This window comes from Prionailurus viverrinus, chromosome D1 (genome assembly GCF_022837055.1).
Source record: "Prionailurus viverrinus isolate Anna chromosome D1, UM_Priviv_1.0, whole genome shotgun sequence".
Classification (NCBI taxonomy): domain Eukaryota; kingdom Metazoa; phylum Chordata; class Mammalia; order Carnivora; family Felidae; genus Prionailurus; species Prionailurus viverrinus.
Genome location: NC_062570.1, coordinates 93558085 through 93583423, shown reverse-complemented (window position 1 = coordinate 93583423; position 25339 = coordinate 93558085). Strand labels below are relative to the sequence as shown.

The 25339-nt window shown below is 41.3% G+C and overlaps 1 protein-coding gene across 4 annotated transcripts in view; it reads left to right on the top strand.

Moving 5' to 3' along the window:
- Positions 1–2660: 2660 nt before the first annotated feature.
- The window catches only part of LRRC4C (leucine rich repeat containing 4C), a 165309-nt gene continuing 142630 nt past the window's right edge, over positions 2661–25339 (top strand). For 3 of the 4 annotated variants that reach the window (XM_047824183.1, XM_047824181.1, XM_047824180.1), the window contains exon 1: positions 2661–4400. The gene's annotated coding sequence lies outside the window, so the exon portion shown is untranslated. The remainder of the gene's footprint in view (positions 4401–25339) is intronic. The other variant, XM_047824182.1, reaches the window with a different exon arrangement.

Here is a 25339-nt window from a genome sequence, read left to right as displayed (position 1 = left end):
CCAGGGCTATCTCATTTTAATGGCATTTGTCCACCCCAAGCTTTTGGCAACTCAGATGGACTAACCGGAAGTGTGACAATGGGACCGATCCCATTGCTCATTGGGTAATTATTTCTTCTAAAAGAGCTTATATAAAGAATTCTACTTGAACACATACCCTGTCTTTGTTGACAGTTCCTGGCAACTTCTAGTGAACAGATATTTATATATTTGTTTATATTTACATCATTGCTAAACAACAATTTAGTTTGCATGTGTATTTGTATGATGGTTAGCTTGTTTAGTACTCATTTCAATTCTCCTTGAGTAAGATCATTCAGGGACAAATGTGGCATTTTCGTCTCCCCACAGGTTACACATTCACCTCCAGAGCTGATAACTGTAGCCTGAATGCCTGTGACAGTCTCAGATGTATTCCCCATACTACTTAGAAGTAGTAGCAAAACTAGGAGAATTGCTATTGAATAGATCTGGGTTCAAAACTTGTCTATGGCATTTACCAAGTATGTGGCTTTAGGGTCCCCTTCTCCATCTTTAAAAATCTCTCAAGGGGATGTTTTGAGTTTTAAATAAGTTGATGTATATGAGAAGTCAGCAAAAGAGTACGCCATATAGATGCCCCATAATCACTGGTTTGAGTCTGAATCAAAAAATGAAAAACAAATGACTAATGCAAGGTCCTATAGTGTGAATGGGTAGCTGATGTGGAAAAAGAATAAGAAGGTAAACAGGGATGGGAAGCCTTCCTTTTTCTTTTTTGGCTAAATAGCACTGATCCTTCCCTGCTGCTTTGTTTGATAGATTAATTCATTCTGAAAGGCTTTAAAGATGTCTGGTAGGTAGCTAATAATCAGCTTTGAAAAACAAATCATTGGCCTTTCCCTTGCTGTCAAAGTCCCTAAAAAGGAAATTTGCATTTCAAATGGCTTCTAGTTTACTTCAGAACCCCAGTGTAGACCCCTTTGAAGCTATCTAGAGTAACTAGTAAGTGTACTTTTTAATGGTTTATTAGTTGATAAACTGTAATTGGCATATAAGGGTAAGAGCTTCAAAAGACAAAGTTACAGTCAACTGCCCATTAATGTTTTAAGTCAATCAATACAGCATTTATTTAAACCTGGAAGCGATGCCATTACCCCTCAAGAAATTTACATGTTGATGCAATTCATAACTCCATCAGAGCTTTTCAAAAAGATGTAGAAATTATAATAAATCACAATCCATGGGTAAAGAAAGGCCTTTCCCCTTACCGAGTCTGAACATTTGAGACACATATTACAGCATGTGCTTAGTACCCAAATACATGTATGAATGTAATTCTCTTTTCATTTTCAAATGCTAAGTGGAAAAAAATCCATGTAGTATAAAGGGAACAGGAAAGAAAAAAAAAAAAAAAACACTTGGTGTCAAGTTGGATATGCCTCTGATATTCCCTTAGGAAAAATCTTTTTGTCTAATGACATTTCTCATTCTGATGAACTCACTTTGTTTAAATTGTTTTAAAGCCAAGTACGTATTCTGATCTCTCAAAAATAAAATCAGCACAAAGATCATTAATTAGGGAGCCTGAAATATATGTATTTTCCCTTCTCCTCCAACATACACACTTTTTTATTGACAATTATATAGTGGAGAAAGAAACCAACATGAATGTAGTACTAATACTTATTTCGTGGGCCCTCCATGTTTCTAAGAGTACCCTGTGAAATTGAAATGTGGCACTTGGCCCACCCCACCCACCCCCACCCCGACCCCTTAACAGGAGTTGATGGAAAAGCCCACAACCAGGAGGAAGGATGTTGGAATTGAGTTGTCAAGCTGTCCTGGATGTCTTGCACAAACTGAACAGGCCAATTTACTGCAACGCTGCATAGGCTGAAGGCTCCTATCTCGCCTTTACAGTGCTTTCTCGTGTTGAGATTATCCTCCTGGACCACAGTCTCCCTTCCCAGCAGCTTTTCGGTTACTCCTAGATGCCTTCTGATCAGCCTATCCTGTCCTGGGTAATAGTACCGTGTTAATCCTTACCTTGTGACCAGCCTGCTTGGCTAGGGAGAGGAGAGTCTCTTGCACAGCAATCTGAAAAGCAACAGCTTTGTGTGTTTGGTGATATTTTTGAATCCTAGTGGTGATTTGATTTCAATGTCTTCCCCTTTGTAGCTCCAACTCCTGGCTTTCGGGATGAAAACAGGCAGGCTTTTAGAAAAAAATTGACAACTTCTCCCACACAAATCCCTGAGTTTCTTTGCCTATTACTAACCTCTCGGAGCGTGGGGGTTGCTTTGAAATTCAGCTGTTCCGGCTCTGCCCTCCAGGTGGCAGCAGTGCCACACCGCAGAGGCTCCAATCCCCTCGTCCCCGACTTCAAGTGTTAATGCAATTGACCAATCAGTGCTAAGATGATGGGAGGTAATTGGGTAATTGTATTTTACTGATCACAAGCAGAGAAAGGGAAGGGAAAAGGGGAAAGAAAGAGGGGCAGAGGAGGAAAGGGACTGCAGTCCGAGAGGAGGTTTGGGGAGCTAGGACCCAAAACGTCAGGACGTGGCACTGGCTGGGAGAAAGGCTGCCGCGGGCACAAGGAGCGCATTTATTTATCCGGGGAGAGCGGGGAGGGCGGGGGGCGGGAGGGGAGCGGGCGGGGGAGGAAGAGAGTTGAGGCCGGAGTGGATGGAAGGGGACCGGGGTTTCTGCCGCGCAGGGAGCCGCGAGCCAGGGCGATGGCGCTAAGGACGGCGCGGAGCAGCTGCGCTCCCGGGAACGCGTCTCCTCGCGGAGGACCCGCCAGCGTCGGGAAGGTCTGCGCGAAGAGAGACCAACTTGTGGCTCCAAAATGCACCCGACGCAGCTGGAAATGAGATCAAAGCTGCAGTTTCCTTCGAGAAGGAGGCGAGGAGCCCGCGATTAGGGATTTAACAAAATTTTCCACCTCCTTCGTTCCGTTTTCTATTTTCCTTTTTTTCTTTCCTTATTATTACGATTTCTAAATTTGCCTCACACCCCGTCGGTCCCCCTCACTTCGCCTTGCCCGTTTGAAATAAAAGCCCAGTTTGAACTTCTTTCGCCGCGGCGCCCCCGGATGCGCTGCCCGCTGATGGAGGAGAAGGGGACCCCGGGGCTGGCGGGGGCCACCGGCGAGGGACCGCGTCACGCGTCTCCCCCGTGATCCCGGCGCTGATCGCGGAGTTCTGCAACACCTGGAGGATCTGGACCGGGTGCCGGGGGTGGGGGCGGGGACAGAGGAAACGAAAGCCACCCCGAGCCTTAAAAAAAAGAAGAAGAAAAAAAAAGTAGCGGGGGGGGGGGGAGAGGAATGGGTTTCTTCTTGACAGCTGACGGAGCCTTGAAATTTTCCTCCACTACCCCCGCCCCCGCCCCCGCCCCCGCCCCCCGCACTCCATTTAACGTGAGATTATGAAATTGCAGAGGCGGTGGAGGGAAGGAGACAGGATATAACAGGGAGTTTGGAGGGAGAGGGGAAGGTGGCTGGCCGGGTGGCTGAAATCAAAAATCCAATTGCGCACTGGGTTGTGATGAGAAATCTAATCAGATCTTTGGAGAAGGGGCCGGCCGGAAGGGTGGCGAGTGGGGGGAGTTGATCCCCAAATTCTTCGAAGGGGGAGCAAGGGGTGAGGAATCAGTGATGTAAAAGGAGACTTTTTCCGTGGCGGTGGCGGTTGGGTGCCTTGCAAAAATGAAGGATGCGGGACGCAGCTCTCTCTTGGAACCGAACGCCGTGGATAAACTGATTGTGCAAGAGAAAAGGAAGGAGGAAGCTTTTCCTTGTGAGACCTGGATCTTAACACAAATGTGTATATGTGCCCACAGGCAGCCTTGAAAAATGAAATAAACCAGTGTCGGACCCACGGGGCTTGGTGTGTTCTGACATAAATAAATAATAATAAAACAGCTGCCCCCCCCCTCCCCAAAGGATGATTGGAAATGGAGAACGGAGGATCCACAAAGAAAAAGTATGTTCGTTTTTCTCTATAAAGGAGAAAGTAAGCCAAGGAGATATTTTTGGAATTGAAAGTTTGGGGCTTTTTTTTTTTAGGAAAGTAAAGACCTGCTATGGTGGTGTTTTCTCTTCTTTTTGAATTTCCCACAAGAGGAGAGGGAATTAATAATACATCTGCAAAGAAATTTCGGAGAAGAAAAGTTGACCGCGGCAGAATGAGGCATTGATTGGGGGAGACAAACCAGCAGAGAGCACAGTTGGATTTGTGCCTATGTTGACTAAAATTGATGGATAATTGCAGTTGGATTTTTCTTCATCGACCTCCCCCCCACCTTTTTTTTTCCTTTCTTTCTTTCTTTTTGGTGTCAAGATCATGCGTTTTCGCTTGTTCTTAACCACCTGGATTTCCATCTGGATGTTGCTGTGATCAGTCTGAAATACAGTGAGTGATCCTTATTTTCTTATTTTATTGATGAAGAAAATGCACATTAATTTAGCAATCCCGGTTCCTATATCCCCTCACCCCTTTCAGTGTGATTTTTAAAGACCTGGCTGTTGGGGGCCAGGAAATAAGGAGAGGGTGGCCCAGGCATATGTTCCCTCAGCTTGTGCTCACCAATGAGCCGGTTTGTTATAATGATGCAGGTTGTCTGCATCCTGGGCAAAGGCCTTTGCAAATCTTCACCAGGGGAAAAAAAATCTCCCCAAGAAAGGCGCTGCAGTGTGGGGTGCCTGTGCTGTGTGACTGACACTCTAGAATGCCTTTAAGTTGCAGGGCAGCCCTGGAGTTAGATGCACAAATGTTTAGCCATTGGAAATCGAAGGGACCCAATTTAAATTTCATTATCCAACCTGACATTGCAGATCAACAGAATGTATTAACACAAAAATATGATAATACACCGAGCAGATGAAGGATGGCTTCTGGCTTCTGGCGGGTGGGTGGATTGAGGGAGGGCGAGTGGGCATGGGGGAGGAAGTGGTGGAAAGAGGTGGCTGCGTTTGCCCCATATGTATTGCACACACATGCTCCAGTGTGGTCCTCAGATTACCTAGGTTCTCACCAGTGCTAAGAAAGAGAAGGAGGACCCACTTCTCTTCAACCTAACCTCCTTCAAACTAACCACTTCTTTGGATAACGGAGAGGCTATACGTAGATCGAAGGTGGCTTGGGCAGTTGGCTTGGGTTTTGCCAGAAACGTTTCTAACATCACCAAAACGGGGCTCTTGATAAAAAAGGCAGAAATCTACTGTCCTGTGGCAACTTAGATAAGGAGCTAAAGAAAAGGTTTGTGTGTTAAGCCCCAGTGCTTCTCAGGTGCCAGCTTTGTCTTGGGAGAGAGAGGCCACTAAAGAAAAATAAGAGAAGCTTGAAAATGCTTGGAGAGCCTGGGGGCCTGTAGGATCACCCCTCTTTCCATCTCCTGTAGGATCACCCCTCTTTCCATCTCCTTCCTCCTCCATAGTTTCCAGGGTCATGGAGCTGGCTTTTAATTTTTTGTTTAACAGAACTCTTCCTCTTCATCCTTCTATATTCCTCTCGGGGGCCTTTTATCAGAATCATAGACTCCTATAACTTTAGAGCCAGAAGACTCCTCAGAGGTCTCATGCCAATAAAAGGAGGAAACTGAGGCCTAGACAAGCTATAACTCTGGGTAACAGCCAAACCTTATGAGACAGGTGACTCACACAAGCCTTAGAACTGCAGGCAAAAGTCAGTTTGGGATCCAAGCCGGATAGGAATCAACCATATATGACCGGGCTACTTCTGTCCCCACAGCTGCCATTTTTATCTAGAAGGGTCAAGGAAGGAAACTGTCCTGAGAGCTTGAAGTAGACTCCTATTACTTTGGACCTTAAAAGTAGCCCATCTCCACTATTCATATCCTTTCTTAGATTTTTTTTTTTTTTAATAGCAGAGCTCAGATAACCCTAGTTTTAATACTACTAAAAAAAAAAAAAGATCCTCAACTCTGGTATGTCCCAAAGGAGATAAGAGGCAGAAATCTCCTGGGTCCCTTCATGGTGTTGGGCACATTTAATCTGGTGAGTGGTGGTCCCTGGAGAGTCATTAAGAACCATGGAGTTAGATTTATATTAGAGAGATCATAACAGAAACCAGAAACACCCTGCTAAAAGCATCTGAGTCTGTTCCTACACTCACATAATCTATTCTTATCCTTTTCATTACTCCTTAACTAAACTAGCCTACAGCTGAACACTTCTTTAATTTATTTTTCTGGGCACATGTTTCCTGTTGGGACACAGATCGGGCAATAAATTTACCAACCTATGAAAATAATCGTGCAGGATTTTCTTTTTCTCCTCTGAGTCCTTGTAGGTTTCAGCATATCTTAAAATTCCTTGCAGGTTTTCTGTTTACTCGTTTGTTTTGTTTTTACGTGACCACAATGAAGTCACCACTTGTGATCATAGATTTACTCAAGTTATCTCAAGTTTCTGCTCAGTTGCAACTTAGCACAGGTGACAAAAGAGAAAAAGGAAAAAAAAAAAGTGAACTTTGATTGTTTTTACTGGACAGCTCAGCTCTGGGCTTCACGTGGGAAACCCATCCAGTCTTGCAGTCAGCCTGGCTCTGCCCATCAATGGAGGTCTCCCTCCCTTCCTTCCTTCCTTCCTTCCTGCCTGCCTGCCTGCCTTCCTTCCTTCCTTCCTTCCTCTCTATTTCTTTCCTCTCTCTCTTTCTTTTCTGGAATTCAGAATTTCTTCACTGCTACTCCAATTAGATCTCAGAGTGTGTCCCTCTCCTAAACCTTGTCAGCTCCTCTCTGTGCCCTCCACACCTGCAAACTTTTCTGTAAAGAGAGGGGAGAAAAGAAGGGGATGGTGGGGGAGGGCAGACGGAGAGAGAAAAGGGGTATAGATGTGTTTAAAGTCGTGGGCTGAAACGTGTTCTCCCACTCACCTCCACTTAAACGTGTTCTTCAGATCTAGAGATGATGGAGCATCTAAGGGTGTCATCATTTTCCATGCCGGTGAGTCACTTCACCAGCACTATAGTTAGGGACATGCCAGCTTGGGGGTTAGCCCCTTCCTTTTGGCGTTCAGAGTTGGCCTAATACTTTAGGCAACTTGCTCGTGGGCTGATGGAAGAATTTCGACCATGTTAGACTAGGAAAGTTACCTCACTGCAGCTTATCTCAGGGCTGAGGGTCGTACCCACTGAGTAACATTCCTGAGTAGATACTTGTATACTGGGATTCTGCTGAGGGCCACAGGCCCATAACACTACTGGATTTTGCAAGTTTTGAGGTTGCCTTTTCAAATATCTTCCCCTCTCTGACTTAATCACTGTGTCCTTTGGGCAATATCTTTACTTTCTTTGACCCTCAATGTTCTCATCTGTATGGTGGGAATGATAATGTCAGCAAATTAGAATTGCTTTGTGACTTGAAAGTAATGTTATGCAAAGCCCCAAGCACAATAGACCCTCTGAGGAAGGCTGTTTGTTATGGTTGTTCTTGGATTAATTTGGATTAACTTGCTGGGGAATTAATAGAGGCTGGCCGAGCACTTTACCAGTTCTAGTGGCTACACTTGAGAACTAGGGAATGCGCAACTGACCTTACAGGAGTTGCCAGATTCTTCTTTTGATGCCTTATCAGGACAGATTGACTGTAATAGATCACTTTAGATAGGAAATGCTGCTTCAAGCCCGAAGCTGAAAATCAAGATTTTCTCCTTAAGTTACAGAAAAATAAATCTCAGCAAAAATAATACTTGAGAGAGATTTTAGCAAAAAATAATGCTGTTGTGTATACTTTCGGTCTAAAAGTTGCATGTGATAGCTCTTGTATATTAAATGTATAATTTTAGCTATAAATTACGTTGTCTGCCTCTGGAATGCTCAAAGTAAAGACAGGTTTCTAGACAATTATATAACTTAAAGTAGCTAGTATAAAATTCCATTAATATTAAGGCCCCGAAGTCCACAATTTGAATGCCTAGCCTTCCTAATTATAATGAATTCTATGTTAGTTGAAAATCTTCACTTTGTGATAGGATAAGGGCCTGACAGGGGAATGAAATCCAGAGTCCATGTAGACATGCTTGTCTTCTACTTTGTGTGTTCAAATCTTCCAACATCAACTTACCAGTGGTTTTCTGAGGCAGCCAGTCACGGTCATTGCTCATAATTTCATTGTCTACCACAGCAGCCCTGTGCTGTGTCCTTTTTGTCAACATGTTTCCAGAGACCTGTTCTCTGGGGGGAAAAGGAGTCCTACTGTTTTAATTATTGTTATTCTTGATATCTTATCTGTGGGTGATAACGGGAAAGTCAGGCTGAGGAATTGCCCACTGGAATTCTATACTGTTTTCTTTCCAATTAGGAAAGCGGTTTGAAATCTGTGTTAATTTTGGAAAAACATCTTAAAGCTAATCATTTTCACTTCGGTGGAAGTTCTTACCATTTCACAAATTTTACTTTTTTGGGTGCTTCTTAAAGGTGAAATGTGGACTCTGGCGTCATAAGTGAATTTGAATATTCAGCTTTCCACTGGGTCATGAGTGTTACATGCACTATCTAACCTCTCAGAGTCTGTTTGCTCATCTGTAAACTAGAGGTAATAACACCCGTATAGAACTGACTGCCATGAGGATGAAATCAGATCGCGTATGTTATGTACAGTAGGCATTTAATAAGTGCACGTTTAAATTGAGCATCTATGATTTCAGTTTCATGCATAGTTTACCAAAAAAAAAAAAAACCTGATATTGTCTTGTTTGAGGGAAGCAGTTAACCTAAATTCATGTTGGTATAGATTTTAAAAAGGAGAAATGCATTAATAGGGTCAGAGTAACACAGATGGGTACAACTATTTTTGGCGAGATCCTACACTTTTTTTCTTCTAAGTTTTTATTTGAATCTCCAGGTCCTCATCCTGACAAGTGCCTTCCTTAATCCCCATCACCTAATTCACCCACCCCCTCAGCCTCCTTCCCTCTCGTAACTGTCAGTTTGTTCTCTATAGTTGAGAGTCTTGTTTCTTGGTTTCCCTCTCCTCCTCCTCTCTCTCCCCCTCCTCCCCTTTGCTCATTTGTTTTGTTTTGGTAAGATAACACGCTTTTAAAGTGTATTTGGGACTGCTTTAGTGAGTGTCATTCCCTCCAGAAACGACTGAAGCATACCTTGTGAATTATGGAAAACATACTCTGTGTCCACATAAACTTTCTTTAGATTGCCAAGTACTTTGTCACACAGACATAAAAAATTAACGATTTATAAATGGTGTCTTGGAGGAGTCTCCGGGGAGATCAAGACTCTCTTGCCTCTTACTGTTTCTTCAAAAGGATTCCTCTGGGGAGATGTAAATTTGACAGTTGAAATTTGGGCGGGCAGATCCTGTGGCTGAGACAGTGTGCTTGTAACGCTCTCTGACGGCGAGGATTGTATTTGTTTTCTGGCATGTTTTCAGCATCTCAGAAGAGTGTCTGACAAACAGTGTCCATGCAGTAGATATTCTTTGAATGGCTAATTGAATTTGGTTTGAGACATCCCCTCCAAAAAACGCAAACGCATGTGTATCTGTGTGCTCGCACCAGCCTACCAACATGAAACCTGGCTTTCAGGAATCTAGGGAGGCTTAATGAGAAATGCCAATGGCTGTACGGACTCTGTGTGTGTGTGCATGTGTGTGGTGATATCTGTACCCACACATACACACAGATTAAGCATCTATTGAGTGGCTCCCTTATGTTGGAAATCTTGAGGTCTGAAAGTTGGGTGATACAGTGTATTTTTCCTACTCTTGATGCTATCAGTAAGGAACTGTAACAATTTGTTTGAGTCATTTTATCTCATTTAGGTCAGGTTTCTATTCTCCTCTATTAAATGTAAAAACTAAGGTTTCTTCAAGCTAAGATTTTTGGATTCTGAATTTATAATTGACTACCTAGGAATTCAGGATTTCTAGAAACTGAAAATATTAATCCCTGATCTTGGGATAATAGTTGTTAAAATGTAGAGTATAGTATTCTAAGAGGAAAGCAAAATGAATGTTATAATGGTAGACACATAGGATAAAAAGGTGAAGGAAATCTCTAAAAGTGTTTGTAGGGGAAATATAATGGGATTTGGAATAGATAGACATTGAATTCCAAATTTGTTTCACACCTGTTAGCTGGTGGATCCTAAGTAGAAATTAACCTTTCTAGGCCTCAGTTTCCTCAACTGTAATAATAGAGATTTTTTTTTTTTTGCAGTTATTTTGGGAGCATTGAGATGTCTATGCATTTGGCACATGATCAGTTCACAATAAATGCTAGCTCACTTTCTTTTCATTGAAATCTTTGGTTATTTTTCACAGAAATGGGAATGTTTAACTGAAAGTCTCTTCAGTGTTTTGCTTTATATTTATACTGAATATGTAAATGAAAGATTTTGCCAACTTACCATCAAAGTTGGTAATATTACTTTTGATAATGCTAATGTCAGTCATTTTTATAATGAAGTCTAAAAATGATGAAAAAACTTATGTAAGATGAATAAACTTTTATTTCAACCTTGGCATCAGCTGATGGTAGATTTCTATGCTCATGGAAGGAAGCTTTTAACACTTATGGAGATCATGAGGATAATTTCCTAATAGCAATAGGAACTACCATTTATTGAGCATTTGGTATGCACCAGGCACTGTGTCAAAATTATACAGCTTTCTGCTTAATTCTCATCTAGAGAACTGAAACACAAAGAGGCTAAATAATTTGTCTAAGGTTATATAGCAACTAATGAATGCAGCTAGAAATAGAAACCATATTTCTTCTGGCTTTAGAACCTGAGAATCAGTAAATTCAGACTTGTTGACTTGGTAACAAATAAACTTGCCAGCTCACCATCATCTAGCCTAGTACTCAGTCTGAATATTTTAATTGAGATTGAGATGGCTACAGTCTTCGTTTTCCCTGTTTCTTGAAACAAAGGTTATACCGAGATGCTCAGGTCACATACCTTGCATATTGTTATCAGTCTTCAATAATGTCCAAGTGTGTCCCTAAGTGAGAAAGGGACAAGTAAGAAATACTTGGGGAAAATTGCCCTACCTCACTCAACATACTAATAGAACGGCTTTGCAAATTGCCCTGAGAGTATCTGGAAGTTCAAAGCTGTATGGGAAATGAGGTCAATGTTAATATTAAGTTTGGTGTTTAGTTACAATATCATACAAACCAGAGATGCTCCTAATGGGAGGCACCCAATGCCTGATCTCAGGTCTCATCATAATTGATCTGTCTGTAGCTGTCGATGCCATTACTACCTCTGGCTTTCTGAAACCCCTCCAGAAGTTTAAGGTGCTGCTCACTATCCTTTCCTTTATTAATTTCACTTCACCCTCCTCCAGCCTTCCTGTTGAAGGCTTCCTCCTTTGAATCTATTCTACTCTACTCTACTCTACTGTATTCTATTATGTTCTCTCTGTCTGTCTGTCTGTCTGTCTGTCTCTTTCTCTCTCTGCATTCTTAGGAGATGTCACCTGGGCTTATTTTAAGAGATGACACTAAATCCTTGGCCTCAGCCCCCCTTGTGGCTCCTAAGTCTCCATTGCCAGCAAGCTCCTATTCACTTATCTGGTCTGCTGTAGACCTTACAAACTTAATACCCCAACTGTAACTGATTGTTTGCCCTCTGGAAGCCTATATATTTTCAGTTTCAAATGATATCAATACCTCTTTTACCTCCCTCATATCCAGTGACTCATCAAATCAATCATCAATCTACTCTCTGTCTTAAACTCAGCTCTTTTGTCCCCCTGCCTGGATTTCATTGTTTCTCTCCTAGATGTCTTCTGATGACGCCAGCTCTTCTTCAGTGTAGTCCATTATTCATTCTTTCTTTAAAAGGATCATCCTAAGAAATAAATCTGGACATCCCATTCTCTATATTCTATAAATACATTTACAGGATAAAATCAAAATTCTTCTCTTGATAATAGAATCTGGCCAGCCTATTCATAGCAATAGGAACTACCTTGCCTGCCTAATCTACTGAGTATTTTATTCTTCTGGAGATACCCTAGGCTAGTTTTGGCTCAAACTTCGTGAGACCTCATCCATGTGCCTAGGATATACTCATACTTCAAATCTCACAGCAAATTATCTCCTCTGGAAAAAACCTCTCCTGGTATCCCTAGACCCGCAGAGTCCCCCTATCCTCTCTGTACACCAGCATTTTGTTCAGAGATCTGTAATAGCTTTAGGGGCACCTGGCTGGCTCAGTACATAGAGCATGCAACTCTTGATCTAAGGGTCGTGAATTTGAGTCCCACGTTGGGTGTAGAGATTACTTTAATAATAATAATAATTAATAATAATAAATCTATAATAGCTTTTATTACTGTTATAACACCTATTTATTTGGCTAAAACCTACAAGACTGTGACCTCTTTTAGGATATGGGCCTCATCTTACTCACCTTGTCGTATCCCGTATCTAACTAACATAATGGGCAGGAGTTCTCAATGAGTTTGGTAGCACCAACAAATGAGTGGACTGGTCTAATGATCTAACACATTTTTAGAGTGAAGAGGTTCCTTCAATTCAGTTTGTGGTGTAGGCCATCATTTTTCCAATATTTTCACCATCGGAATCACCTTTAAATATTTTTTTCATTTAGGGACCCAATGTGTCAGAACTACTTTGCAATTTGTTTCTCCATTTTCCCTAATTGAAAACATATACTTGCCAGTCATCCCTCTAGAACTAACCCAGGTAAGCATTGTTGCCATGACTGAGCCATAAACTGAGCCAAAAGGAAAGGGGTTTTAATTACCATATGCAGTTGTAGGAGTACCTGCATGATTTCTAGTTGGGTTTTTGCAATATTGGTGATAGCTGTCTTTGAGGATAGCCATTGTGAAAATAGTTCTATAAATATATTTTAGTGTGAATTTTATGCTCTAATTTATAGCTGCCAATAGGCTCACTACAGGCTTTGCCATGCAGACTCTTCAGTGGCACTGTTCACAAAGCATATTGTTTACGAAAAGGAAGGTGTTCCTTGCAGTTGGACATTTTGCACAACCTGTGCAGTTATATGAAGTGGCCCTTTTACTCATGAGTGACTATTGGAAAGAGACTATGCCTTTTAATTGTGCGTATTGCCCAAATATGGACTCATGCAGTGGGAGGATGAAAAAAGATGGTCTCTTTAGTGAAAATGCCTGGATTATAACATTTGGTGGGTTGTAGTCACCTTTTACACCATGGAAACAGCTGACTTTATGGAGCCTGGTATATCTCAGAAGATGTTCCAGCATCATGTTTCAGAAGGACACTTCCTCCCTTCATAAGAAACAGCAGAAGACCTGGATTAGATGAAAAAAATAAGGTGCTAAATGGTAAGACACTGATTATGGCTTTATTTTATTCTTCAATGTTTGAATGTAAATCAATGTCTTGAATTTGTTGAATTCGATCATTTCTTTTTCCTTTAGACTTTTTTTTTTAAGTTTTCTTTTAGTTGTAGTTCTTTTTTCCAGTTTAGGGATTACCATTATTAATTTCTAATAATAGTAAATAAGAGAGCATTAATACCAGTGCTTCACAGTGCTTTTTAAATCTAGCTATACCTTTGAATCCTCTCAACAAGATTTTGGTCCCAGAACTTCCAAAGCAATACCCTCTGCCTAGTAACTCCATCCTTTGTGATAAAGCATCGGGATCTGGTATGCGTGGTGGCGGGAGAAGGGGTGGTGTGCAAGGGAAGTTTCCTTTAGAAGAGCAAATGCTAAGTTTGGTCTCTGCTTCTTGCCAAATTACAAACTGCTGAGACAACACTGTTTTCTTGGAGAGGTCCATTTGTTTTATCCAATCAGTTTTGGCCAAGTCACTTATGGGATGTGGGAGAATGTAGCCATTCAATGATATTCCTGTGTTTGTTGCTAAGGTGGGTATCTGGGATGGGGATTGGTTTCACAGATTAAAAAAATAGTATATAAGGTCTTTTTCTTATGACTAATACTGTCCTCTTGTTATTACAGTCATCTGTTATTGTGATGTGGTCCTTCCTAGAACAAGTTGATTGATTGGTTTGTGATGTTTAAAAAGGTGTGCTGTTGTTAATAACAGCTGATGATTTTATAGTTTTTTGAGCCTAAGAATTGTAGTACTATTCTCAGGACAGTAGACAGGTTTTCTTGAACCGATGACCTAATTATGATGGTGAGAACTTTAGTAACTAAGTATGCAGAGGTTTTTAAAAAGGTGCGTGACATTTCAAAATGTAGACACGAATGGTTTAAAATGCAATGATTTACAATTGAACGGTTGACAGTTGAATCTGAGCCAGATCTCATATTGTGCTGATTTTACAGCCTTACATGGGAATGAGGGGAATGCGGGAGCTGGGGAGGTGTTCGATTGACAGATTGAGATTACCATGAGCCTGGCTGTTCTGATCTGGGCAGAGAGAATGCTGATAATGTAGTGAGCTGATCTCTAGAGAGACTCACCTGAGAAGGGACCAGAGATGTGTGTGGCTGAATGAATTCAAATGCATTATGGGGAATGAGCCAGGGGACTGCTTTCTTCTAACTGAAAAGGCAGAAAGTCAGAAGCCACCCTAAAAGAGTTAACATCTACACAGTGGTGTTCAGGAAGGCAAGAATGGAACTATAAAGGCTTTCTCTGTATTGTTTGCACGTTGCCATGGCAATAGTTTCCAGCAGAAGTTACATGTTTTTTTTCAATTCCCCAAAGCAGCAAACAGCCTTCCCCTCTCCTTCTCATCCTCGCTTCATCCCTCCCTGTCTCTCTCCATCCTTAGTCCTTACCTCCCCCTTCTTTCCCTCCTCTCTCCAGTCCCTTCTTTTGTTCTCACTTTCTTAACTCACTCCCCATTAACAACAGAAATATTCCAACTCCATGAGGTTGGTTTTAGGCAGAAAGTGAGTCAGACATACAGCCTTCTATCCGCGTTTCTGTTTTCCCCGTCTGTTTACACATTAAAGACCTAATTAGATAGAAGCTGTGGATGGAAGCAGGGTTGGGGCTTTCCCTTGTTGGTAGGACATAGAACATATTATAATGGTTGGTGTTGTGGTGATATGTTAATTGGATGGCTCCAGGCAAGTGCAGAGCAGCAGTCCCTGACAATTAGAAAGAACAATGACTTTACTATGAAGGAGCCCAGTCTCTTAACCAGTGGAGGGATTAGCATGCACTGCCCGTCTGTGGAAGGTTCCCGTAGACCCCAGGAGAGATCTACAGTTGGAAATGCCTCCTGTCTCTTTAAAGCTAGGTTGCTGCCTCTCCACTGGCTTCTTTTACTGCCAAAGAAAGTGAAGTGAGGGGACAGTGAGAGATCTGGTTTAGTGGGGGTAGGGTGGGGGTGAACCCTGTCGCATGCAGACCTGGGCCATAGGATAGATCACAGGAATATTAGGAAGAAATCTTTGCCTGCTTAATGCACGTGGCCAGTGAATTGTGAAATGGGTCTCATTAGAGCCTTTCATATCCCGGCATGTGCCAAAGTGCTTTGCCGGCACAGCGCCATCACTTCACGTCCTACCCTGCTGCTGTTCGCTGCAGCCAAGAAGGGACAGAGGCTCTGTCTGTATTAAAGGCTCCAGTCCCATCGCTCTCTGTGCACTGTTCATTGTGAGGCGCCTCTGGGCCTTTCAGTCTGGCCGGGGATGAGGCTCAACACATCCCCTAGGTGTTTGCAGTGAGGAAATAGGAAGGATTGGAGCATCACCGATAAGTTTGAGGCAGCCAGTGGGTGCCGACACCCAGAAGTTCCCTCTTTTCCCCGTGAAAGCTGTTTGTCGGCGCCCCTGCAAATATGCCCGGATACTCACCTGACATGGAAGATGGGTAGTTCAGAACCAAATAAGTCATGAGGGACCTTTGTGTTATTGGATACTTTTTGCTTTTTCTCAGATTCGTATACTAGAGATTTTAGAATCCCTTTTTATCTGCCAAAGCATAGCTCCATCAGTAACGCTAAGAGCTGCCATAGGCCGAGTACTAGCTACCTGCCAGGCACTCTGCATATCTCTTATTTGGGACATATGATGATCCCACAAGATAGTTGACATAAAAGCATAGGCATGGGAGCCAAATCAAACTGAGCCTTCTCACTTCTTAGATCCGTGACTTCGGGTGATTTACTTACTCTTTTGAACCTCACCTTTCTCATCTGCAACATGGGAATAAATACAGTGTAGACTTATGAATTATACTTGAGGTAATGTGTGTAAAACTTTAAGCAGAATGTTTGCACATGAAAAACATTCAAGCCTTTGTGAAAATATGAACAGTGTTTTCATATAACAGTGTTATGAAATAGTCACAAGGCATGTGCCTCAGGCAGAACAAAATTAAAAATAATTAAGGGCTGATAGTTTAGTGAAAAAGGAAAAGTCATTTTTGAAGATGAGTTTCTGAATTTGAAATTGTGAAGTTTCTGATATTTTGGGTATAACTGACAGCTTGGAAAGCAGAAAAGATAGAATCATTGAAATAAATTTTTGTTGCATTTGTTCTGGATAGATGGTTTCCATCCATCCGTATTAGGGTATTTTTGGTTTGTTTTTGTGGGGTCAATCTCTTGAGTTTTACATCAATTATGATGCCTTAGATTGGAAATAAGAAAAAATAACACTAGCTAAGTTAAGAAAAAAAGAGAATTTATTGGCACACACAATTGAAAAGTACTGTGGTACATAGAGTTCAGGCATGGTTTGATCCAGATGCTAACCATGTCATAGGAGACCCTGCTCTATTTTCTGTGTAATTCTTGTAGCTCAGCCTTCTTCCATGGAACATTTTCATCCTCAGACTGTTGTTTTACATCCTCTAATTCATCCACCAAAGAAAGATTCACAAGTTTGTCCTACCATTTCCAAAGAGCATCCTAAGATCTAATCTAACCGGACTTTTAGGTTATATGCCCAGTCACTGACTCATCATTGGCCTCAAGGGAATGGAACTGACAGTCAAATACATATCCAAATGGAATTCAGAAGTTATCAAGAGACAAGGGGAATTAGGTGCTGGGAATTAGGTGGAGAGTGGGAAGGATGAGTTGTTATGCTTCACACAGTAACTTGCTACAAGGGTTACTTTTGTTCATACTTCTCTGTAATCCTACACTGTGTATAGGTATTGAAGTTTTAATAACCACCTAAGGAGTTTTGTTCTTCCAGCAAATCATCTGGCTGTAGCCATCAATTTTTCAGAGGAACAACTTCATCTGCCTTCATGCTGTTTCTGCCTTGCCCCTTTCATCTCTTAGGAACACGTTTTTGTTTTTGAATGGGAGTTTACAAGCTTCTCTGGAAGTGTGGAAACAAAAACAAAAACAAAAGACTCCTCTTCAGGCAATCACAGTTCATTGGTAGAGGTTCTTTAAACCACCTCAAACACCCATGTTCCTGGTCACCTGCACCAGCCAAGGGTGTGCTTCTATCCAGCTTTGATTTCATTTAATTGGTCACTACAAAGATCGCAGCAGTGACATAGTCCGTGCCCAAACTCTCCGTTCTGCCTACCCAGAGATAGTAATCCATGTAATATGGCACAATGTCCTTTGCTCCTTAATATAAGACAAGGTGGAAGAAATACTTACTGGGCTTTGGATACAAATATTTGTTAAGGTGATCCATTTAAAGACATGACTGCTCACCGAGTTCAAGGACTGGGAATTATTATCTGTGGTCTTCACACTGTGTGTACTGTATTGTGCACACTATGGATACTTTACTTATACTTACATAGTGGCATGCTTGAATTGAGACTCCAAGCAAGTCCAAATGCTTCTCATAAGAGCTGTTGGAGAGCAAAATGCTGGTAGAATAGGTAGTACCTAGAGATTTACAATAGTGAAGAAGACACCAATTTATTGACCACCTTTTATATAGTAGTAATGGTAGTGGGTTATTTTTCATGTTTTATCTCATTGTACCCTTGCAAAAACTACTATAGTAATAATAATAATAATAATAATAAAATACAAAAAATGACAATAATAGTTGACACTTGTTGGTCTATTGTTATGTGTAAGCACTGTTCTAAATGCTTTACCTTTGTTTAAATTTTTTTTTCAACGTTTATTTATTTTTGGGACAGAGAGAGACAGAGCATGAACGGGGGAGGGGCAGAGAGAGAGGGAGACACAGAATCGGAAACAGGCTCCAGGCTCTGAGCCATCAGCCCAGAGCCTGACGCGGGGCTCGAACTCCCGGACTGGGAGATCATGACCTGGCTGAAGTCGGACGCTTAACCAACTGCGCCACCCAGGCACCCCAATGCTTTACCTTTGTAATGACATGGATCCACAAGCAAATAGGCATGTTTTTTTTGTTTGTTTTTTGTTTTTTTTTTTTTAGACTTGAGGAAAGCAAAGTTTCAGTAGGGTCAGTTGACATATCCATGCCACAGAGCTGATGAATGACACAGCTGATTTGAAAGGTTGGTCAGCCCTGTGCTTTTTCTGTTCTGCTAGGTTGCCTCTCACATGAGTCTACTTCATATAAACAACAACGACAACAACAAGGACAACAACAGAACACCACTTAAACTTGGTTTCTTTAAGTGTAAAGCAATCAAAACACCAAGAGCTGTAACTCTTTCCATTAAACCTCACTTGTTTTTGAATTTTTTTTTCTGTGTTCTTAGCTTTGCCAGTCTGTTGTAGTAGTTTTTCAGGCTCTAGTTTGGTTGAGGGCAGCTGCTAAGGCACAACTCTGGATAGTTGAACGGTATCAACCATTTGAGATCACGTCAGGTAAACTACACGAGTGTTTTTAGGTGGCCTTATTGTTTGTCTTCTGTTGGGCAGAATGAAGAAGCATTTACTACCCCCCCCCATGGTCCCTGGCAACTTTGAGTATCTCAGCAGATACTAGTGGTTGGTAGGCCTTCTTCCTGAAGACAGTAGGACACAAGCATCACATGCTTAGCTGCATACGGCTCTACTATGTATTTCTTGTCTCATTGTAACCATCAAAAGACACCCTCCTCTATAGATAGAAAGGGGTGATTGGGTCCTTTCCTTATAGTCCCTAAGACTATTCTCTCTGACCAGCATGGTATGCTTGAGAAGCCAAAGGGGAGATAGCTCTGGGACACTGTTTTTGCTGCCTTTCCCAAGAAGCAATTAAACAAAATTACTGTCCTCAGCATATCCAGGCATTGGGCCAGTTAGGAGGCAATGCCCCAAACACTTTCCTTACTCATTCACTGTATCACACGTTCTTTCACTTATGACACATACAATGCAAGAGCACAGAAAGCGAGCACGCACACAGCAATTATAGGCTCTACGGACACAAACACTTGCTCATGCGCGCATGTGCGTGCGTGTGTGCACGCGCGCGCGCGCACACACACACACACACACACACACATGCATACACATAATCCCCACCAGTTTATCTTAGTGTTCTGAATTCCCACATGACTTCTGAAGGGCCTCTTAGAGCCTTGTGCTATTCATCTTTCTCTGTGATTCAAGATAGAGAAAGAATGCACACAGGGCAATAGATTGTGGATTCAGGGCCTGGTTTGACATCTGAGAATTATTCTCCTCATTGCCTACTGTATATTTGACCCAATATCCTCTGTTTAAAGAATATGAAGTGACTGTAATATCAGTTGCGGCTTCTTATCCCCAAATCTAATGCTTTTAGAAACAAACAGAAGAGGCTTTGGTGCTTTTCGCTTTTTTATGATATCTGAACAATTGCTTCCTGTCCCTGGGGGCTGACAAGACAGAGTGGTTCTTGCTTCTTGTTGTCTCCAGAATATGCCCCTTTCCTACCCTAACTCAGGCTTTTAGTACTTATCAGGCCCGGATAACTATAATCATGCCCTGATTTGCCCTTCTCCTCCCCATCCACCTTTATCACCAGTTATTTATTTTCCAAAGGCATTGCTGTTCTCCTGGTAGCAAACCCTCACTTGGAAAATAAATGCCAGACCCTGAAGTCTGGCACTGCTCCAGAGGGCCTCTTTCTCAGCTCTTTTTCTCTCAACTTCAGTATATATTTCTAACCATATTGTTGCCATTTCCTATACACTGCTTTGTATGGGCAATTGTTCTATGTACCTATTTGTTTCCTGACCTGGGGTGAAGGCTCCCTGAGGTCAGCTCCTTGACTGGCAGTTCTGTGTCCTCCCCTCCATGCCTAACACAGAGGAGATACCCAATCTATCTTCATAGCAGGAAAAACAAAAAAAAAGTTTGGCTTCATAAGCTTCCAACTCCCAATCTTAAACAAAACAAAACATTGCTTTGTTTTTCATTATTTTTTTCATTATTTTTCCTAATAGATGACCTCATAGACTCTACTTGGGGCTAGTCAACCTTCTCTACTAGGGGCACCCACCTAGCAGCATGCCGTCTTTGCAACAAGACGAACTCTGCTTTGCTGAGTGTCCTGTAGGATTCCTTGAGAGAGCTGCTATTCAAAGAGCAGTAATTCAGACCCCTAGGTTTCCTGTTGCTGTTTGCTTAGCAGGGATATGGAACTCCATAGTCAAGGCAATATGCTTCTGTGGGCAAAGGCATGCTTGTCTTCTTCACAAGCTTCCCTACTTCTGTTGTTCCATAGCGCTGACATGATTAGATGGATTTCCCAAGGGGCACATTCATGTGTACATGAGGTTTCTTTTTCCAACTTCTTGTTCTGTGACAGTTATAAGAGTGTAACGAAGTTGCAGCTATTAATGTTTTAAATCTCCTGCCTGTGTTTGCCTATTATTCAGATATGTAGCATTGATTTCTGAAGCTAATCCACAAAATGAGAAGGTATCATGATGAAGTTTGCAAAAACAAATAGGGGAAGCAAGCAAAATATAGTGAATTTAGCACAAAAGCAAACAGATAGGATTTACATTTTCTTTAATGTTTATTTATTTTTGAGAGAGAGAGAGAGAGAGAGAGTGAATGGGGGAGAGGCAGAAAGAGAGGGAGACAGAATCCAAAGCAGGCTCCAGGCTCTGAGTTGTCAGCACTGAGCCTGACGCGGGGCTTGAACTGACAAACCGCAAGATCATGACCTGAGCTGAAGTCGGCCGCTTACCCTACAGAGTCACCCAGGCACCCAGCAAATTTATATGATTTAAAAAATTGAACTTTTTTTTCTTTGTCATTTCATAGGGTCAAATGCCCCTCCCCCTTTTTTTTAAAGGTGAATGACTATGATATATATGGCATTATTTGTCTTCTAATGCCATTTCTTGGCAAAATAAGTTATGTTTATGATGTGTGACCTCCATGTCTGTCATTAACTTCAATAGCTCAATAGTAGCCTATTGACACTACAATAAGATATAAACACTAGAGTCCTGGGGAAAACTTTGAACAGGTGGTTGTAGGTAAAATAGAAAATGTCATTCCATATCACCATAGCATTTTGATAATGGCTTTTTCCCACTGTCGAATGCCATTGTCAAAGAAAGGTAACATTCTGATGCTGCTGCTCCTATTTTCTGGCTATTGGACGCTAAGCAGGTTACCTCCCCTCTCTGAGCCTTCTGAATCTATAAAATGAAGAGTTTTGATTTAGATGCTCCGTAGTGTTCCTTTTAGCTCTCTCTTTCTGAAGTCTAAGACATTTCACGGAACTGTTTGCAGGTAACAGGACTATATTTGCCAGAGAGAGTGGGAATGCATTTTTCTTGTTCCCCTTCTCGGATATTCCCGATGGCTAATTTCCTTTCTGCACATCTTACCCTCCTCTGCCTTTTTTTTCCATCATGCTTGTCAAATATATTTCTTTCCTCTCCTATCTATGTCTAGCCAAGTCGTCCACAGTAGAGTTGCCTTTTTGTGTGTGTGTGGCTATTCCGCAGGGTAAGCACTTCATTTCAGACTTGCTTCCACTAATTAACTACGAAATTAAGTAGGTGAATTCATTGATTCAGCACTTGGTTTGATGTTTATATTAACTCATTAAAAGGGAAGCCCTGGATGTGGCCAGAGGCTTGACGGGAATCTTTCCCTCCCCCTGAAATCTCCTTTGACTTCCCACACTAGATAGCTATCTCGCTGTTTCTCAGAAGTATTCATGCATCTGGGGAACAGCCAAATGACCGATACTGCAGTGGGCAGAATTCCATTCTTTGTGACTTTGTGTTTATAGAAACAATCATTGCTTGTTCTTCTTGACCTTGCCCTGCTTACTGGCCACTGCTTCAATTCTACTTTTCATATACCTGGTGAATACTCTTTGGATGCTTACTGAGACTTTAGTGATATCTATTCCATGCCAGATGCCCCCATGGCCACTGCCCACCTGGCCCCAAGCCCATGAGGAAAGTAGACCTCCACAGGGGCTGAAATCCTCACCTCCTTTCCATCAGAAAGGACTTATATAAGAAACTGTAATAGGGTTCCACACCTCGCATCAGAGCCATCTGCTGGTTTTCAGGAAAAGTATTGACTTGAAATCTATTTTCATGTTTGTTTCCAGGAATCACATTTTGTTTCATTCTTTTTTTCTCTATACATAGTAACCGCCAGTGAATGATAGGTATGGTGACCATTTGTCACAGAATTGTGCTTACCTACTTTTTTGACATTTTTTCCATTTATATAGGGATTCATGTCTTTTTTCAAATCTCTGTAAATAGTATCTAGCTAATAATATATGTTGTATGATAAAATAGAGTAGAACATGGTTTGTAATAGAGTAGCATCCGTTGTAAGAGAGGCTTTTCTTGGAGCCCATCCAGGCAGTTCAGTTACTTGTCTAAAGTAATTGGATTAAAAGAAAAATGTACTAAATTTATGTTTCTGATTTTCTATACCTTCTGTTCCTTGCACCCCTGGTAAAAGTCCTGAACTAAGTGTCATTGTCTCTAGACAGTTCATTTATTTGTTCCATGTGCAGCGTGTGCTGATTGATAGCATAAATTGACCTTATCTTCCCATTGCTACATTGGTAGTAGCCTCTGGTGATCTCCCCCCGCACCGCATACACATCTCTGCCATGGCACTTATCGCATCCTTTAGTAATTACATGATTATTAAATATCTTCCCCACAGCATTCAGAGCTTTTCCTTTTTTTTGTTTTTTTTTTTTTTAATTTTTTTTTTTCAACGTTTATTTATTTTTGGGACAGAGAGAGACAGAGCATGAACAGGGGAGGGGCAGAGAGAGAGGGAGACAAGATTGGAAACAGGCTCCAGGCTCTGAGCCATCAGCCCAGAGCCCGACGCGGGGCTCGAACTCACGGACCGTGAGATCGTGACCTGGCTGAAGTCGGACGCTTAACCGACTGCGCCACCCAGGCGCCCCTATTTTTTTAAGTTTATTTATTTATTTATTTAGAGACAGCAGGGGGCGGGCAGAGAGAAAGGGAGAGAGAGAATTCCAAGCAGCCTCTGAACTGTCAGCATAAACCTTGATGCAGGGCTTGATCCCATGAACCATGAGATCATGACCTGAGCTAAAACCCAAGAGTGAGACACTCAACTGGCTGAGCCACCCAGGTGCCCACAGAGATTTTTCTATGTAGGAAGCCAGTCTCATTCTTCTTTGTCTTCCTCTTTGATATATAGTGGGTACTCAGTCAGTGTTGAAAGAAAATAAATGGTATAGTGAACACTTAAACCTTGGAATTTGTTAATATCAAGATTTAATCTTTCTGATTACAGTGCAATATGAATTTGAGTAAATTTTCTTTTGTAAATTTCATTATCATACTATTTTGAATTACTATGTCAAATAGTACTACTAAATTCATTTCATACATTTGTGTTTTAAGACACTACTTTGAGTTTTAAAACATATCTATACATTGTTTTAAAATATTACTGAATGAATATAATTCCAAGAATTAGTTTTAATAAATTAGTTGTTAATCTTTAGTTACTTAAGAAATTTTTTTTCCAAATAGTTAGCTCTTCATTTTATAGTACAGCCATTTTATATTTGTAACTTTATTCTGAAAGAAAAAGACAGACAAAAAGAAGAAGCCTAAGGTCATATTGTCTTCTCTTATATGGACCAAATTGAATTGATAATTGTTAAGTCCCTTTTAACTTGTCATAGAATAAACAAACATGACAGTTTTCCCTAATACATTGCATTTAAATTTAAAAATTTTCTAACTTAATATTTGAAATTTTTATGTGTGTATATAATATATGCATACGTGTGTACACATATGCATATATACACACATAAATGCATATACATATATGCATATTGAAAATGTATACTTTTTATACACACATAAGCAATTATACATGTATATTTCTTGGCAGATAATAACTCAGAAGTCTGGATTCTACTTGCAGTGTTTTCCTGTATAACACATTGCAATGTAACAGCATTATACTGTCATTAAAAATACAAATAGTTAGCACTGCTAGGAATTTACCCAAGGGATACAGGAGTACTGATGCATAGGGGCACTTGTACCCCAGTGTTTATAGCAGCACTCTCAACAATAGCCAAATTGTGGAAAGAGCCTAAATGTCCATCAACTGATGAATGGATAAAGAAATTGTGGTTTATATACACAATGGAGTAGTACGTGGCAATGAGAAAGAATGAAATATGGCCCTTTGTAGCAACATGGATGGAACTGGAGAGTGTTACGTTAAGTGAAATAAGCCATACAGAGAAAGACAGATACCATATGGTTTCGCTCTTATGTGGATCCTGAGAAACTTAACAGAAACCCATGGGGGAGGGGAAGGCAAAAAAAAAAAAAAAAAAAAGAGGTTAGAGTGGAAGAGAGCCAAAGCATAAGAGACTCTTAAAAACTGAGAACAAACTGAGGGTTGATGGGGGGTGGGAGGGAGGGGAGGGTGGGTGATGGCTATTGAGGAGGGCGCCTTTTGGGATGAGCGCTGGGTGTTGTTTGGAAACCAATTTGACAATAAACTTTATATATTGAAAAAAAATACAAATAGAGTGGCTCCTGGGTGGCTCAGTTGGTTGAGGGTCCGACTTCAGCTCAGGCATCAGGCTTGCTGCTCTCAGTGCATAGCCTGCTTTGGATCCTCTGCCCCACCCCCCTCCCTGCACCTCCCCAACTCACGCTATCTCAAAAAATTTTTAAAAAGTAAAAAAAAAAAATACAAATAGAATGTGGGAGATAATAGAGTAATGAAAGGTTATTTCACATTTGTACAAGAATGACACATTTTTCATTATAAAGGGAATCTACTTATAGCTGGAATTAAGTGTGATAGAATCATTGCTCATTCTATAATTTATAATCAAAAACATGATTTCAAAACAACATTCCTTAGGGCACCTGGGTGGCTGTTTATTAAGCGTCAGAATCTTGATTTCTTCTCAGGTCATGATCTCAGGGTTCATGAGTTCGAGCCCCACGTCCAGCTCCCCACTGACAGCACAGAGCCTGCCTGAGATTTTCTGTCACCCTCTCTCTCTGCCC